Source organism: Erithacus rubecula (genome assembly GCF_903797595.1).
Source record: "Erithacus rubecula genome assembly, chromosome: 5".
NCBI lineage: Eukaryota > Metazoa > Chordata > Aves > Passeriformes > Muscicapidae > Erithacus > Erithacus rubecula.
In genome coordinates this window covers 62,910,880-62,929,097 of record NC_136687.1, presented here as the reverse complement: position 1 = coordinate 62,929,097, position 18,218 = coordinate 62,910,880, and the positions used below count along the sequence as shown (strand labels likewise).

The 18,218-nt window shown below is 36.5% G+C and overlaps 1 protein-coding gene across 10 annotated transcripts in view; it reads right to left on the bottom strand.

Annotated features, from left to right (window-relative positions):
• The window catches only part of LOC306802062 (uncharacterized protein), a 116,757-nt gene that overhangs the window by 45,850 nt on the left and 52,689 nt on the right, over positions 1-18,218 (bottom strand). For 2 of the 10 annotated variants that reach the window (XM_079305809.1, XM_079305807.1), the window contains exon 3: positions 3,003-3,047. The exons of 5 other annotated variants lie outside the window; for them this stretch is intronic. The gene's annotated coding sequence lies outside the window, so the exon portion shown is untranslated. Of the gene's footprint in view, positions 1-3,002; positions 3,063-5,485; positions 5,590-18,218 lie in introns of those variants that run through there. 3 more of the 10 variants (XM_079305805.1, XM_079305804.1, XM_079305808.1) reach the window with 2 other exon arrangements.

Here is an 18,218-nt window from a genome sequence, read left to right as displayed (position 1 = left end):
AGCTCATTACTTGCATTTGTCTTATTACCTGCCAACAAAATGGCAGTGAAATCTGAAAAACTCAGATTTTGAAGGCATGTTGTAAACATTGCTTCCATTATTCAAGCCAGAACCCTGGAAGCGTTTTTTTTTCTGTGATGTTTTATAAAATAAAATTTAAAAAAAAAAAGAGGGAAATCAGAGATTGTTAACAAGACTGCTTCAAAGCAGGCCTCTTATTTTGGCTCCTCTCTAATTCCTAGGCTGACAAGTGAATCTGGTGAATTAATGTTGGAGATTTGAACAATAAACACTCTGAGCCTTTTCTATTGCTTCAGTGATGCAAAGCCTAATTAGATGGTTAACTAGGCATATGGCTACTTTGCATCATTGTAGAAGCAGAAAGCATCTGATGTGCACACTGCTCATAGAAATTTTAAAGCCCTGTAATTGTTGGAACTTAATCTTCCTAGATGCCAATAACAAATGGTTGGGGTTGTAGAAACATGGAGCACATTACAAGTTTTTCTTTATTTCTTGGAAATATCAAAAGTATCAGCAGAAAACTGAATTTATACTGTGATTATTTTTTATTGCAGACTCATAAATAAGTCAGACTCAAGCAACATAAATACACTGAGTGAAAACCAACTATTTTAGATCAGTGCTTGGCTTAGTTAACAACTAAGTTAACTATCATATTCTGAAAGCAAATTCCAACTTCAAAAATTGCAAATAATGCTGCAATCTCAAACGTTAAAACAAATGAACAAAGACTGAAAGCTTGAGAACAACATTTTTAGGGTTTAACAATGCTTATCTGTCCTTTGAAAAAGGTTTGTTTTTCAATACTGAAATTTCCATAAACTAATCACCAAGAGAGTAACAAACCAGAGTGGTTCTTTCAGAACATACGGCTGATCCTTTTCATCATTTGAAGCTGTAATCTAAAGGATCAGGATCTTCTCTAATGCCTTCATTATTTAAATTTATTCATCAAAGAGGTTTTTAAAAAGTTCCTTGGTTTACTGGAAATTTACAATCAAATCTTACTGAATATTAAATATACAGAACTCAAGTTCTTTATTTGAATAATGAATTTGAATGCTTTGCTTCTGGTTTTTTTCCCTCTGAAGAAAGATTATATTCAAAATTGCATTTCCCATTCTGATTCCCTTGACCACAAACTTGAAACCCACATTTCTTGCTAATTTGTGCAGCTTCTTTTCAATCAGCCTTATCAGTGAATGTTCCAGCACTCATATTTGTTTGCTAAGAAAGTCACAGGAATCAAACCCAAATATAATACAAAAAAGGATGCTCGAATTTGAATGCCTATGTATCAAGAATTCTCCTGTCACAATGAGTGTTTTTAACAGTTTGGAAACCACACATCTATCCAGAGGGGTTAGAAAGACACATTAGCACATCTAACTGTTGGTTCATGAGGAATGGCCTCATGGATTCCACATTTTTAACATGCACTCTAAAATTCCATCCAATTTATCAGCCTTTCTTATTAGCTTTTACTATTTTAATAAGGAAAATCAGGCTGGTGTCATTTAGCTACCTATGTGAGTGCTTCCAGGGGAATTTTCTCTATGTATAAGAATGTAATGAGAATAAGAGACACAGGCTTCACACAGTGCTTGTTTCTGCCAAGTCAGCATGATTGCACAACTTGAACTATCCAAGATCTGACTCACTAGACAAGGAAGAGGCTGGCTGTGAAGTCCCACACAGTATTCCAGTGTCATAGCTGAGTATTTTGGGCAATTTGCTATATTCCACTTACCTTGGCACAAAGTCACTATTCAGAACTGATGCATATTCCAAAGCAGAGCAGAAGGTTCACATACATACAGTGGCCCAAGTTTTGCATCCCAAATGAATTTTGTTCATCTCAGTATACATTTTTCCTAAATTTGAGTTATTTTTATAAGACATGGAGTACTTTTTTCTTCCCTGTCAATGATGCCATTTGAAAGTTAAAATGGCCTGCATTCTCTTCCTTCACCAAGCTTTATAAACTTGGAACATCCTTCAAGTAATATACTATAAAAAATATATCCAACCCAACTGTTTGGGTTGCTTGGTCCTTATATTATTAATCAAATTACTGAGCCTCTCAACTTCCATTAACCTCCTGTACTAATATGAGCCCACTGCAAAAATAAACCAGGTTATTGCCACAGCCACCAACTTTCTGCATTCAGTAGCTGTCATTCTTACAGTATTGCAGGCATTGCAGAAGTATTTGTGATCTCAGGAGGGCTGGGCAAAGGATTCTAAGGCCAAAAAAAGAAAAGTTTACAAAAGTAAAATAAAGGGGATTTCAAATTATTCCTTTTAAACATTTGAAATTAAATCAGTCACTATCAAGTGACAGCCAATGATGGTATGCAAAATAAATGCCATAGGCTTTCTCTGATTTATCAGGTAATTCCAGGGAATTCAGTTCTCTGGCACAAGGCTATTAGCCAGTAACACAGCCCAATATGAAAAGATCCCCAGAATAAATAGTTAGTGCTAAATTCTCATGAATTAAAAAGGAGTCCATAATATCTTGTAGGCAAGGATCATGGACAAAGCATCTTACAGATGTCAGTATGCTTTCTGTGGGATTAGAACAAGAAATTAGAACAATCATACAAACAACATCCCTCTGCAGACACCACAGAGCTTGCAACTCCTTTCAATGTTGCTGCACAATGTAACCACTAATGTAAAAACATTCTTTTTTCTTTCAAAATTACACAACCAATAATTGGCCTTGACCAACTCTTGTCTTCATTACAAAGTGGTTGCTGCCACTTCCTCTCAGTGGGATGTGAGATGAAGACTGCAATTCACATTTTTAAAATAACATCTCTCCTCTTTAATGTGAAGTGATCCTCAATCATTTCAGGCAGATGAAAGAGGAAGTTGAAACTTATCCCAGCTTTTAATTCACTCTTCTATAATTAACATTTACCTATCCCCCAGCTGACGTGTCTTACATGTAAAATTCAGAACAAGCTTACCTTTTAAGAGAGTTGTATATAACAGAAATGGTGCTCGCTTCCTCCCTGGAAAAGTAGGATCTGCAACATGGAATAAGGAAAATTTTATTTCAGTGGAATTTAAAAGAAATAAATCTTATGTGGGAAAAGAGAGGATTTGTTCCTAAATTTAAAGAATGCAGATTGAACAGCAGAAGGCTACCCTGGACTGAAAGATAATAAAAACTTCAAGAACGTAGGTGTTTAGTTAGAAATACCTAGCTCTAAATATCTCAGAAAAAAAAAAAAAGTGCCAGCCTGAAGCAGGATTTGGATTCTGGAAAAGGGCATTCTAAGCATCAGTGCAGTAACACACCCAGACAGAGAAGCAGAAGTTCATCCTTGCAGCAGAAAAGAGCAGGAAAAGGTTAAGATGAGAACAAAACCAAGAGCCACAGGAGCAATTCTCCAAGGAACAACACAGCCAAACATCCACAGGAGCCATAAGCAGCAATTCACAGAAAGCACAGCCTGTTCTGCTCTTTGTCAGCTCTCACTCCCAGGACAGAGAGGCCATGGCCACCCACTCTGGGTGTCCCATTTCCACTCCAGCCCTGCCACCACTGGAAGCCCAGCTGTGACAAGTGACTATTGCCTGGCAGAAGGGGTGACATGCAGGCCATGGGGTCACTCAGGCTGGGCAAGTAAGCACAGAGCCAGCCACAACACTCTTTGGAGTTGAGGGCATCTTCACAAATATGAGCTGAGCCAAGATAACGACCTCAGAGATTAAAAACTACGAATCGAAAGCCCAAACTCTTCCATTTTCATGTTTCTAAAATGAAATATTAATTTATATCCAGTACTTCCTTCAAAATATTAGCCAAGAACACATTTTATGTAAGAAACTCTCCAAGCCAAAACAATCATCTTAAAGTAGCTATTCATTTCATTTCAAACCATGTATCTTTTTTCTCTTTCCTGGGGAAGGAAAAAAAACCAGTTATTTTCCCTTTTTTTTCATGTAGTCATAAAATTGGGGGAGACAAAAAAAAATCCTTACATTGCTAAAATCCTCCAATAAAAGGCATACACTGTCTCCTTGCAGACATGCACTAGCCCTTGAATTTCCAACTGGACTCCACTTGGTCCTGGAAATGTTTCCTGCAATAATGGACTCAATGTATTTAAAGACTGAAGTAATGGAAGAGCAAAACTGGAAGTGGGCAATACACACAGCAGTGGGATCTGGATTTCCTCCCATATCCATTGAAGTTCAGCCTCACTTTTCTCCATTGCAGCTCATCCAAGACCTGCAGAGAACTTTTGAGAGGTAGTGTCAGAAAGCAAAATTCCATGTTTCCATCAAGAATGTGTTCTGACATTTAAAAAACTCTAACTGCAGGGTATTACCCTATACCAAAAATTAAAACACAAAGCTTTTAAAAATACAAGACATTAATAAATATGTTCTGTTCATCGATGCCATCTCACTATTTCTTATTTAACATGTTAGGGCACATGAAAAATGAAAACTCTTTGAATTAATGAATCATTCTTACAGGTTCAATCATACCTAATAGGAGTACACACATATCCTTACTCATGAAAACATTTTTCATATTTTTCCCACCTTTAACAAATTTAAGTTTTCCTAGATTTATGCATGCAGCACTATCATGCTCTCTTCAGATTCTTCAGTGGACTGAACAGCTCAAAAACCTCCTAGAAAAATATTTGCAAGGATTGAGAAATAACCTCAGGAAGTTGGACTGACACTCTAGGAATGCAAAGATCAAGGGTTTCTTTGCACTATTTTTATTATAAACAAAGAACCCACTACAATTGCAGTGGCATCACTGGGGGAGGTAGGGGGAGGAGATGAGAAACAGTAGGAAAGCTGGAAAAAAATACAGATAATTATTTGAAAGCCCTGAGTATATTCCTCCTGTACTGCTCACATCATTATGGCAATGAAAATACCCCAGGCTTTTTCACCAAGAGCTTCATTTCCGTCTGAATGAAGTCATAACATTACAAATTTTGGAGGCTGTTTAAAACATCTTTATGTGAAGTCAGATGTGAATCACTAAACATTTCCCTGTTAAAAGAAAAAAAAAAAAAAAAAAACACTGAAATACCAAAATACAAAGAAAAACAAAAGTAAGAGGAAGAAATAAAATGATCTCAGTATTCTGGCCATGTAAATCATCAGGAATTGTTTCATCTTAAACACTAAATGCCCCAGCCATTGCTAGCATGTAGAGATAAGACATTTCCACCTCCACATGACAGCTCATACAAACTGTTTCTTGTTTATACCCCTATTAGGAGTTCACAGCAGTCACTGAGATTATTTCACTTGATTTGAACCCTTCCCTGCTCTCTGTGGCTCGTTCCCCAAGCCCTGTTCAAGGCTATCCACATCCCTTGGGAAGATCCAAAGTCAGCATTTGTGCTGACCAAAGCCGGATAACGCTCGGCTGAGCCCTGGCCACCACAGGGCTGTCCTTCCACCAGATCACCTTCTAGGACAAAGGCTGGAACCACTCCCCATGCTGCTCCCATGCTCTTCCCACCTCTCTCAATCTACCAAATGGGCTTCAGGGACAACTAAGGTGACAACAGGGACAGTTGTGACCTTGCTGTCTTTGGCTGTTGAATCCCAGGTGTCCCGTTGCAAATAAAGGTGAGAGTGCCTGAAGTACATCTGGTTAAAACCAAAGTACATTGCCAGCAATTATTTGAATCACCTCTTTTCTCATGGACATGAACATGCAGAAAGCATGTATGACTGCTGGTGATGATGCTTTTGCTGGTATGTTCTTATTCCTCAATCAAAATCTAAAGAGGATCCCATTGTATTTCACAAGAAACTAATAAAAAGCAGTTTCTTCCACAATATAATAACTAAAAAACAAGACTCAGCTCCAGATTACATTCTCTACTAGCTAAAAAATAGATTTTCATGTTATTTTCTGTAAATGACTTTTGGTGAATTACTTTCAGTCTGCTGTCCAACCATGCACTTACTTGCACAGGATAAAATGTAATTGACACAGAAACAAACTGCCCATATCTGCTCTAAAACCTGATGTAGCAGAAAAAGCCTTAAAAAAAATATACAACAAAACAAGAAAAAGAAAACTTTGTCAGAGTTCCTGGAAAAATGCTTTTTTTCCACTGTGGAAAACACCACTGTGGAACACCATCAACACCACTGAAGAACGACAGTGGAATTAATTTTGGCACATGCCCACAGTCTGCAAAACTAAGCAAATACTGGGGAGATTTAGGAAAAGAGTAGTTTGATAACATTATTTAAAAAAAAAAAAAAAAAGGGAAAAAAACCCCACACAGCAAGTTTGTCTTGCACCCCTGAGGACCACACCCTGCTTGGTCCATAATATAAGAGGCTATAACAGCTAGTTGGTAAGAACCTTCTCTGATGGTAACACAAAGCAGATACACTGTAGCATAACCAAATCAAAACACTTCAGCCAGCCCTGCTTGAAAATTTACAAATATTTTACTAGCTGCAAAATCTGTTGCTTACTGTACCCAAAACACAATGGTAGCATTGTGGGGAGGGGGAGGGTATTTATTCCAATGCAACTTTTTTATTGAAGTTTCAGAACAGACTAATTTTTCCAGTTAAGTATTACAGGAAGGAAAATATCATAGCAGGCACAGATTTATTTCTTTTTTTTTAAGTATTCCCCAAATCACAGTAACACTGCATTCTTTTTGTTTAATATTACAACTTGTAGCTGTTCTAACTGAGATACAAGTCTCCTGAGTGAGTGTTAAAACACTTTGGTATTACTGTCTTAACTTCATCTGTAAAATATGAAACAAACTGGAATTGTAACACTGAACACTAAGCAACCTTCCAGAGCATTCCAGCCTTTAACCTCTGTGCCAATCAGAGCTCTGCATTCATATCACACACTGAAACAGATAATACATGACATACTTGTGAAAAAAAAATTGAGGATCTGCTACTACAACCAATAAAATATTCTTTCACATTTTTTGGATGTGATCAAAGAACAGAGGCTTCTAGAACATCATCCAACAATAAATGATAGAAATAGATATCTGAACTTGGTGTGATTCATTTGCACATGTGACCTGGGAAAGAAATCAAAAAAGTATTCTGGAAAGAAATCAAAGACAGAGTCAGTCTGAAAATTTTTTAAATAAGAGCTGGAAATAATAAATGATACTTAATCTAGAGTATGGCAAGTAAATACAGTAGTAGAGAACCCAGAAGCAATTTCTCAGAGGCAGATGTGCAGACAGAGGCAGTAGTATTTGAAAAGGACCGCAGCTGAGACAATTGACATCTCTATACACGATACAGATGTTCCACACAAGCAGCTACGGCCAAGCCCCAGATGGTCACTGGTGATATCTGTGACTATTGACCTAAAAATCACTGAAGGAAGTTGTAGGAGTGTTTTGCTAAGTCTTTCATCACTCTTACTTGTTCCTGGATGCTTTAGTAGTGAAAAATCAACATTGTTACAGAGAATTGACCAAAACAACTGACTCGATCAAGAGGTGTACAAAGACCAACCTACAAACACAGAAGTGCAAACACATCAGTAGGGAGGTACTGAAACATTTATTTCAGCCCTTTACTCACTCCCATCTCACCCAAGTTCAACAGCTTATTGCATAATTGCAGAAACTATAGAATCAAGAATCCAAAAGCAGTTTTGGGGATATACAGTACTGAGAAGTAGGTCTCAGGGGAATCCTTCTAGCTAGGAAACTAGAGAGACACCTAAAGTAGACTGTGGGATTAAACACTGTCACACATTATTTCACTCATTTATATTTCATTGTCTTTGTCAGCAGAATTTAGAACACAGCTCCATTTGTTCCTCCTCTCCTTTCTCCAATCTTCAATATTTTGATCTGCTGCAGACATTTCTTACAACCACGTAAGATAGTTTCATTTAATACTTGATATTTTCTTCCATCCTTACATGTCAATGTACAGTCTTACAAGAAAAACAGCAATCTATTCTAAATTATGGCAATGCTGAACTTAGTATGGGTCTTACCTGGGAACCACAGCTTTGTAAATTCAGGCAGCAACAGAGCAAGTTCTGTAGGTCTCTTCTGGTTGAACAATAATGAGCAATGAATTTTTCTAACTAAATGTGCTAGTAACTCTTAAAAAGCTTTGTATTTTGTTTTAAAGCAAGAAGGAAATGATACAATGAAAAAAATAAAGCAAGGACAATAGAAAGCATTAGATGTGCAGGGGAAAAAACAAAAGGATGATGAAAATTAACAAAAATTAAAATGAGAGGGGGTGTTCAAATCAAACACAAAATATTTTATTGGTTTCATTTCTGCAAAAGGACAGTCTGAGGTATTCAGTTAAACTATTGATATTCAGGGTATTTCATAATAACCTGATGACAAACTTCACCTGCTCTGTAAGCACCAGCATCTGCCTCACTACATAACCCGACTGGGCTCTGTTTTGTAGATCTTTATGAACTGCTTCTGGGTAGTCCCCAGTGGGTGTATTCCATTATAATCTGGTTTTTAATCCTCTTTTTCCCATCCAGTGTCACTGTGAGAACAGAAAGCTTGCTTCCCTCAGGTGAGATGTCTCCAGGAGACTTGGAAAAACCTCAGGAGGTTCAGCCATGGCCTTGCAACTCTTCCAAGTGTAGGACCTTACACTGCATGATTTTAGCTCTTTACAGAAAGTGTGTTATCACAGCTAGAATATGACACTAGAAGATCCAAATTCTAGTTTTATTTCTAAACATAATTTTTAATAACTCCTCAGGAAAAGTGAGGGCCATTTTTAAAAAATATTATCTCTAATATCATCTATATATAGGTGCATGAAGTCAGACTTTTTGAAGCAAGTGGAACACATTCAGACCCTGAAAGAAAGGTCAGATTTCCAGAAACGATCTGCAGCTGGAAGCTCTCACCACCCTCAACACACTAAGCTCTTGGAAACCCAGCAATATATATAGACACCTAAACAAGAGCTGAGCTGTTCTGAAAATCTGGTCCCAGTTTGAGCACTAACATCTAAATATCTCCTCAGTGGGTTCTGAAAAGCTGACTTACCTACAGCTCCCACTGATTGGGAATCCCCATCATTGGAAACCAGAGTCACAGCTGCCTGAGTGGAGACTGCTGTGGTTCCAAACATGAAAATTCACTTTTGCATTTTTAATTTGAAAATGTTCATCTTTGCTCCAGCCATATATGATTTAATTTGTTAGTGTTTTTCAAGGAGCCGGTGCTGAAAGGTAGAAATTACAAGGATGTACTAAAACTTATTAATGACACCCTCTAAAAAATGAGCCAAACTTTCAGGGCTCCAGAAGCACCCATTTAAGTTAAACAGTTTTGTTAGGGAAAATTCCATCATATTCTAGGAAAATGAGGGAAGAGAAGAGCTTTCTGCTGGGAAGTTTCAGCTGGGTATGATTATGACTCCTTTTAGACACACCATAAGTATTTCATGACTTTGAAACCATCTATTTTTCCAATTAAGATGTCAATTACAAAACAAACAAAAAAAAGGCAATGGATCACACAGGGTTGATCTTAAAAAGTCAACATCAACCTCAATTCTGTGTTGACACTTAATATAGCTTATTTTCCAAACACCTTATTTCCCACCCTCATAGAATTAATATTTTCTTCAATTGTAACTGCAATATCATGATGTTACAAAAAGATAAAGAGAATTTAAAGATTGTCTTACTATTTCTGAGTATATTCACAGCCTTGATTTTAAACACCAAAACTACTGAAATAATCCCATTTTATGTACTTGAATTTTTTTTTTTTATTTGCATATAGATGTTAAATTTTAGCCAAAGTAATCAACTGTGATTTTCATCCAGCACACGCAGACCTTTAATGATAGCAGGTGGTTTTCTTGGGGGTTGTGCTGGAGTTTTGAGGCTTTTTTTTCGAGGGCTGATTTCAGGGATACTAAAAGAAAAGTGTATTTCCATAAGGATATCAGCATTTTAACTCAGTCTCTCATTGCCCTGTGAGTGATGGAGACACAAACTCAATGGATTTTACAACACCAAAGGCCCATGCTGATATTTTAAAATATGAAACATTTTGGAGAGCAGCAGAGAAGGCACAACCTGAGGAGAAGGCTGCCTCCCTGTGGCAAATGAATACAGGAGAGCCCAGGCAAATCATTGAGCTTTAGTTCCAGTTCCTTTTTCCATCAGCCACTGCCTTGTGGCATCAAATGTTTCTCTGAGCAATCTCTCTCCTCTTTATGCTGTGGCAGAAAATCACCAGGGCAAAAACACACCAAAACTACACAGAAAACCAGAGGAAAAAATAAACCTACAAAACATCCACACAGGAAAAAAGCCTCACCATTTCTCCTAACTCTGGGACTTTAAAGCTTATGCTGTATTTTGATTTTTAATTAAAACAAATTAAATTACACCAAGCTTTTTTCTTGGCATCATCCTAATATAGATACAGGCACATTTTTACTAATTGAGAGATTCAAACTATTTTTTTGCTGTGCACCAGTTAACATCTAATCCTTTTTGATTTGCCTTTCCATTCTCTGCTTTTATTTCTTCCAAATCAGTTCCTTCCTTTCTGCTGAGTCCTATTCTTGTAAGGATTCCATAGTGCCTTTACCACAAGTTCCTTTTTCCTTATTTTTCCACATCTCCTGAAGCATGTTACTTTTAAAAGTAACTCTAAAGTTGTCAGAGCAATAGTTGGCCTTGTGCCATTATTTAGTTCAAACCTAACCTAGCCAGTCAGATTTCTAGAAATAACTGCATTTTTATCTGAAAGAAGATTGCATCAGCAACAGTCAAGGTAATTACATTACCCAGATAGCATAGAGGTTGTTGAAGCATTTTCAGATGTTTTATCCTATTTCAGAAACAATTTTTTTAAGAGAGATAAGTCATTGTAATTTCTTATTGTTTTAAAAATCTCATTCTCTTTAGCTTGCTTTTCCTTTCTTCACTGATAGACTGAAAAAATGACAAAAAGAAATGGAGGAACTAAAGTCAGAAAGCATCTACACCAAAAAATTTGGTTTGGTTTCTGGAAATTACACTCTTTTTGAGTAAAACATATCCTATTTGTCGGATTAATTATTATTCAGGTCACTTATTTTTACAATTTTACAATTATTCACAACTGTTCTGGTAAGAGCCTTTTCATGTGGCAGCATAGCACAGGCTTACCCAAAATTTATATCTCTTTCAGTCAAAAAATGCTAAACCATCTATTTGGATGGGCAAAGATTATACCCTCCTAGATGAGTCTCTAGCTTCTAAAAATTCTGTTTATTCAACAACTAATCCACACTCATGTGCTCTTGTTGAGTGTGTGCAGCTCTTGCTCTCTCAGACTCTACCTGAAATATTTAGCTACTTTTTCAACATTGATAAATAGATCAAAGACAAGGAACTGATAATTTGTTTTTCAATACAAATTAACAAGAGCAAATTTTTCATTTGTAGATTTGTATTTCCCCTCTCAAGCTCTGTCCACTCTTACTGAAAATCAGCACATTCCTCAAATGCCCCTTCAGCATTGTTTTTGAACTAAGGTTCTAGAAAAATCAGCTGCTTATTTGAAAATCAAAAAAAAAAAGAAATTATTTCTTCCTTGTATCAAATCTTGTGGTCAACAACAGATAAGGCTGTTCAAAATCTTACCCATTTTTACTCTTTTAGGTTCTCATATTCATGAATGCCTCATTTAGAAGAGAGTTGAGATTAAAATGCTTTAGCAAACCAGAATGAGAACCAGGGAAGTTAAAGAAGGAAAAGAACTGCACTGAGCCATATAATCTGCCCCTGCAGATGCAGAATTGTTCTCTATAGAGCATTTTTAGTTAAAAGGGAAAACTACAACTCTCTGATTGAGTCCAAAAGGGAAATGTTCAACAGCTCTTTAGGAGGAGTTTGAGCAGCATTAGCATCCAACTGCACGCTGCAGAGAGGGTTAAAAATAAAAACAAACTGCATTTCAGATGTTGGAGGAAAACACAAGAGCCCACCAAGTGACACAGCTGCTGCTGGGCAAGGAGGAGAGAGGAATGTTGAGCCAGAACTGGATTTTGTGCTGCTGGTGGCTAAATCCATGGCTCTGTGCTGAAATTCCTACTGCTGCCTGTGCCATAGGAGGGAGAATGGGAATGTGGCTGCAGCTGGTTCAACCCAGGGCAGTTGGCACTAAGCTGCAGTGCCAGGATGAGTAAAACACAGGCAAGGGCAGAGAGATGAGCTGAACACACATTGAGCATGAGCATTTCCTTCAGGGGCAAAGTCTGCAGGGATGTGATCATAATATTTACAGAAAGAGAGAAATACAGACGTGGTTTTCAGTGTTAAATCAATTGTGTTTCAGTGCTGTGCCTCTAAGCTTCATTAATTCCTGTTATTCTCCAGGCTTTAATTAGCCTTGAAGGAAGAAATAGTTAGTTCCCAAAAGATTTCTTCTCTCTGTGTGCTGCACGCAATGATAGGAAAAATCAAATCATGCTATTTGAATAGCAAGATATTATAAAAGAGTATTATAATACACAGAGAAAAATTAGGAATAAATTCAATGCATCCATCTTGTATCTGATATGTTCTTTGTGTTGGTAGAGGTTGGCTTGTTGTTTTTTCTCTCTGTGGTAATGCCCCATGAAGCTCTGCTCTTTTAGGTGCTTTATAAACACAAAGGTCTGGACCCCACTGCAAAATGTTACAGCTCTCCCAAAGTCCAGAAAATCTATGCCACAGCTGAAATTTGTGTACTGTGTGAAAGTTTCACAACACAAAAATAATTTCTTTTTTTATTCTTTAATTGAAATGAAAAATACCAGAATTTTAATTCACTTAAGGGTGAATAAGTTGCTTTGCATCCATTGGAAAAAATCCTAAGCAGTACTGTTTCTTGAGCCATCTAAAACAATAATGTACCTACTTAGAAGACTCATTCAATCATTTCAAAACATTTCAAATTTTTATGACACAATAGCTCAGTGAAAATTATTTTAGTACTGAAATTCTGTGTATCTTACCTAGCAACTTCAGGAATTAATTACTTGAGCCTGCTTACCAAAGATAGAAACAAACATATCTAGACTAAAATGAAATGAGCCCTTTGAACATGAATTCAATTCTTTATCTTGTATTTATGGGAAAGCCATTTTAATGTTACTTATCCATCTTATTCAGGCTTCTCATAAGTCTATTCTCCCACCATGCCAATTTCTTGCTATCATTCTCCACTTGCTTATCCTGAACATTCCTTTAATTCTATCAGATACTATTAAAGATTCAGTAACATGATTTTAAATTGCATTAGATACAGAAAATCACATAGCATTGAAATTGAAACACAAAGCAAAAATAGTTTATCCTCATAAATTCAGGATATGTATATAAAACACTTCCATAAAGACTCATGTATGTAGGATGAGACCAGTTCCTCACTTTGGGTCAAATGGGCATCTGAAAGATCAAGACAAAAGAAAAAAAACAGCCATATCTTAAGAAGGATAAAAAATACTTTTGCAATCTAAGTGAAAAATATGGATTTAAGAGGAGTAGGAAAACTGCCTGATTGCAGAGAACTTCTCCTGCAGTGGCTTTTCCTGCATATTACCCTAAGAGGAAATAAGATTGACTGTTAAACAAATTATTCCCTACAATAGTAAAATAAACTTTCAATATTTTATGAAAGCAATAAATAATAGATTGTAGTTGTCAACCTAAAACAATTTTAAAGGCAGAATAATTCTTATCCAAACACATTCAACTGAGCTAACAGGCTAAGTCCGGGTTTTTGGTTTTAAAATACACCAAAAAATCTTCAGATATTTTTTCCTCTGTTCTAGAGCCCACTGTAGGCAGATGAAACCTATCATGGTTATCATTATATTCTGAACTAGTTTATTTGAAAATAATTTTGAAGTCAAGGTCTTGTGATACTTTATGACCTCTTTTACTCTTCCCCTGAAATATTCTTGGATGGACTTAAAAGAGAGCTGCACATATGGTCTACCGGATTAAACAAGGAGGTAGGAGGGTCAGATTATTACCAGAATAATTTATATTTCCTTCTGCATTGGCTGGGTATTACATGAGCTGTGAGCAAATGAGACTCCCCAAAATTTACTGTCAGCTACACTTTGGATTTCAAATCAGACTAGGACAAAAAGAGATTTTACATTAACCAGAGAACAGAAATCATAACCAAGAACTGGAGATGAGCAGATGGTAATCAGAAAATATCTCACCATGCACCTGGAATACAGCTCTTCCTGCACAGGTATATCACCTATTGTACTTATTTAAGTTAGTTACCAAATTTGAAATTTGTAATCACTTTTTCAAGGAAAAGAGATCTTTTTTTGTTAGCCCCTCTGTTCACAGCAGTGAAGATAAACACTCAGTGGTCATTGCACTGTACTCCTGCAACTGAAGGCAACACTCCACAAAAGAAGCTGTGCTGTTCATCTGATGGCAGCCTGATTCCACTTTAACAAGTTTCTTGCTAAAATTTACTGGAAAGAAATTTATCCTGTCACCTAGGATGGTCTGTGATATATCCAAAAAACAGAATCATTTTAAAGGTGCACATTCTGCAATAATCCTAGCAAAGCTGATCTTTCAGAAACAATCTATGTAGTACAAGGACATCTTTTCACAGAATTTTTAAACAAAACACACACTCCCCAGAAAAAAAAAAAAAAAAAAAAAAAAAAAAAAAAAAAAAAAAAAAAAAGGGGGGGGGGGAGGAACTTTCTATTCTGCATTCTCCAATCATCTCTAAGAAATGAGGATTAATAACTAGTTGCCTATAGGCAAGTTGTTATACAATTACCTACTAAAGGACTTCTCCCCCTTCACTTTACAATACCCAGCTCTTTTCTAGACAAGGCATCAACTTCTGTGTTTCAAAGGATATTTAAAAGGTCATCCAAAGTAATCACGGTGATAAATGCAAATAAAATCAACTGCAATTGGTTCAGGGAAGGGTTTTCTTTCCTTAGTAAGAAGAAAACTTCAGGAAGTGTTTTTGTCAATCCCAGTAAGACTTTGACAGTAACATGTAACCTCAGTCCTTGACCCAGCAAGTCTGAGCTGCATTTAATTGGTCTGTCTGCAAAGCTATGAAAAATTTCTCTTTGTGTACTGTAAAATAAAATGTATATATTTCATACAGCTGGGAAACAATATCTACTATTCAGAGCTGCTGGCAGCACAACAGAGCACTTTCCTTGTTAAACTCTCTGAAACCATCCCCTTTTTTCCAGCCCTGCTTTTAGGTGCACTGAAGAAGCCAAAAATATAAAAGTCAACAAGTGGAAAGCATAATCACTGGAAAACTCAAAAGGATATAAATCATTCTTAGGAGAAGCACAGCATTTGGTGAAAATCATGAGAACCTTGCAGATTTGTTGGGTTGGTTTGTGGAGCTCAGGAAGGACTTAGCAGAGAAAAAAAATCACTGAACAACCACACTGAAACCAAATCCTCATCTCTGTGCTGTCCATCTCTTTTTTTTTTTTTTTTTTTTGCTCTACTTACTGGTCTTCCCCAGTATCAAGCTACTCCTCATAAATCTACAACCAGCAGCCATGTGGACTTTTATGAGATAAATCTCAGTATAACAGGGAACTCAGTTTATTTTTAAAAAACTAAGCTTTTCAATACATGATCAAGTAAACATCCAAGAGGAGGAATTTAAAGAGGAAGAGACAGAAGCTTTCTAATCTCCAATTCTCATGTCTGTCACTGTGAGTTACTATGGCAGTTTTATCACACATTGAGTTGGGGCCATTTTTATGGCTGGAAACAGGATGGGTTGAGGTGTATCAACGTTACAGAATGAGTCAGCCAACAAACCCATGCCAGGAGATTCCCTGGTGGAGAGGCAGCATGCTGGAGCAGCTACACCACTCACATAAAGATGTAAACAAAGGTAACAACAGGACTTACTTTACTGCTGAGGTGCAGCTATCCGAGGAGTTTTGCTGGCAACAAGATCTTAGTAAAGGGAGGGAGGATGTGGTCTTCCCAGTTTCCACTTAATATACCCAAAACTAGTAAAATTTATAGCACAGGCTGAGCCTGAGCTGCATAAAAAAACAGTTGCTGAAAGTTTACAAAACACTGGCTAAAATGAGAAAAAATGGTTACTTAAAGGATGCCAATATTGATAAGAAATGTAGACTTTGCATTGACCCCACACTGATCCAACAATAAAATGTCTGTTATAAACATCACCACCTCATAGGGCTGAACACAGTAACACAACTTCACCTCTTCTAAGCCTTCATTTGCAATCAAATGACAAAGAAACAGGGAAATTAGGTGTGTCCTGTACAGAAAACACACGTGGAAGTGATGCACATCATCAGATCTGTAAATCAGATCTACTTTTTTGTTCTTCCAATTATCTTCAGATGCAGCAATAACAAACCAGAGAAAAGTTATTCCTACCTGCAAGTACTGTCAAGATGCAAGACCATTTTGAATCTTTAATTATAAAGTTATATAAGTTAAATAAGTTACAATCATAAAGTTGCTGGCAGTAGAAAGGCAGAAAAAACCCCAAAAATGTGAATATCTTACTAAGGGTTCTTGATAACATTCTGACATAAGTTTTATCATTGTTTTAAACTTAATAACAGGGAAATAAAATGGTAACAGTAACAACTGGTAATCATTAAGCCGATTTTTTTTTTTGATCCTGAGCAGAAAAAGAACATTCCCTTAAGTATTGTTTGGGTGGGCACTGAACAAGTGCTAAGATCACCCACTCCTATTTCTCCCTAGATGCTGTTTGGTGCTGCTCAGAGTTGAATGGCAAAGCACTAGCATTTATAGAGTTTTATATCTTCAAGCATTGGTATGATTTTTTTCAACCTTTTGTAGGTGTGTAATAGTTACACAATGCAGAAAAACAGGCTGCTGAACACTAATTAAAAACAAACCCTTAAAATACATATTCCATTTGCTTTAGAGTATCAATTATAAAACCAGATGTTAGAGCCAGATGTCAAAGAATTATTTTTCATAAGCCACAGCTTATAGCCATGTAGCCTCCATTTATCATCTCAGATGGGAACATTTAATTTGACAGCACACATTTTGGTTAATAGCCAGTTTCAACATTAGCACTTGTTTTTGCAATTTTACGTAAAGGGATGCGATAAAACTGTCTATAATGAAAATTCTGTTATTTCAGTACCTCAGCATTTACAAATCATGTCTATCTGTGCACAAGCTGAAAATGTTTTACACACTTGTGAATGTCTGCAGCATGTCTCAAGGGCATAGTTTTTTCCATATGCCAGCCTATTTAATATATATCAATGGATAGAGTTTGCTCTTACAAGTTATGACATTTATCTTAAGAGAGCAGAAAATAAAACATCTTTGCTCCTGTGCTTCTTGAAAATTACAAAATTTCACTTATTTCAGCAGATAATTTTTGTTTAAAAAATATTGCATGGTGTTACTTTTGGTATATAACCTAAATAGAAATTTGGGCCTAGAACTCTCAGGGCAGCCTATAATAATCAATACAAGCCCTGTCTTCTTTGTATTTGCTGCATGTCTATGTAACATCTATGCCAGGTCTGCTGGCACAGATCCAGTGACTTCAGCACTGTAGTTAAGATTCTTTTATATTTGACAGAAAAAAAATAAAAATTTATCTTTTCTGAAGCCAGAAATAGTGAGGAAGGGATAAATAGCACACCTTTAAAATCTGCCAATAGATATCAATCTGCCCTGATTTTAGCCCTAAAGGTGAACAGTCCCACTGTAAGGCTTCTACTGAGAAAAACTGGGCAATCATATCAAATTGTGTGTCAAATTTGTGAAAAGAGCAAATTAATTCTCCTTCTGACTAAGGCCAGGATTTGACTCTCTAGATAGTGAGAAGACACAAGTACACTATTTCAGCTGTGATATTTCAGGTTTGAATTATTTTGTCCAGACGGCAAAACAGAATTTTTGGCTGCCGATCACACGTTTTTAAACTCAGACGTGAATTTTAGAATAAAATCCTCAAGAAGTAAAATCAAGATGTTTAATGCAGCCCTATCAGAAGGACACATCAAATGTGCTGCCTATATTTGTGAAAAATTGGGGAATGGGCATTTTGATTGCCCCTGTTCATAAATCAAAGAATGTAATGAACTAATACATAAAGGGACTAAAGGGGAACATAAAGTATCATCTATCAAGAAAC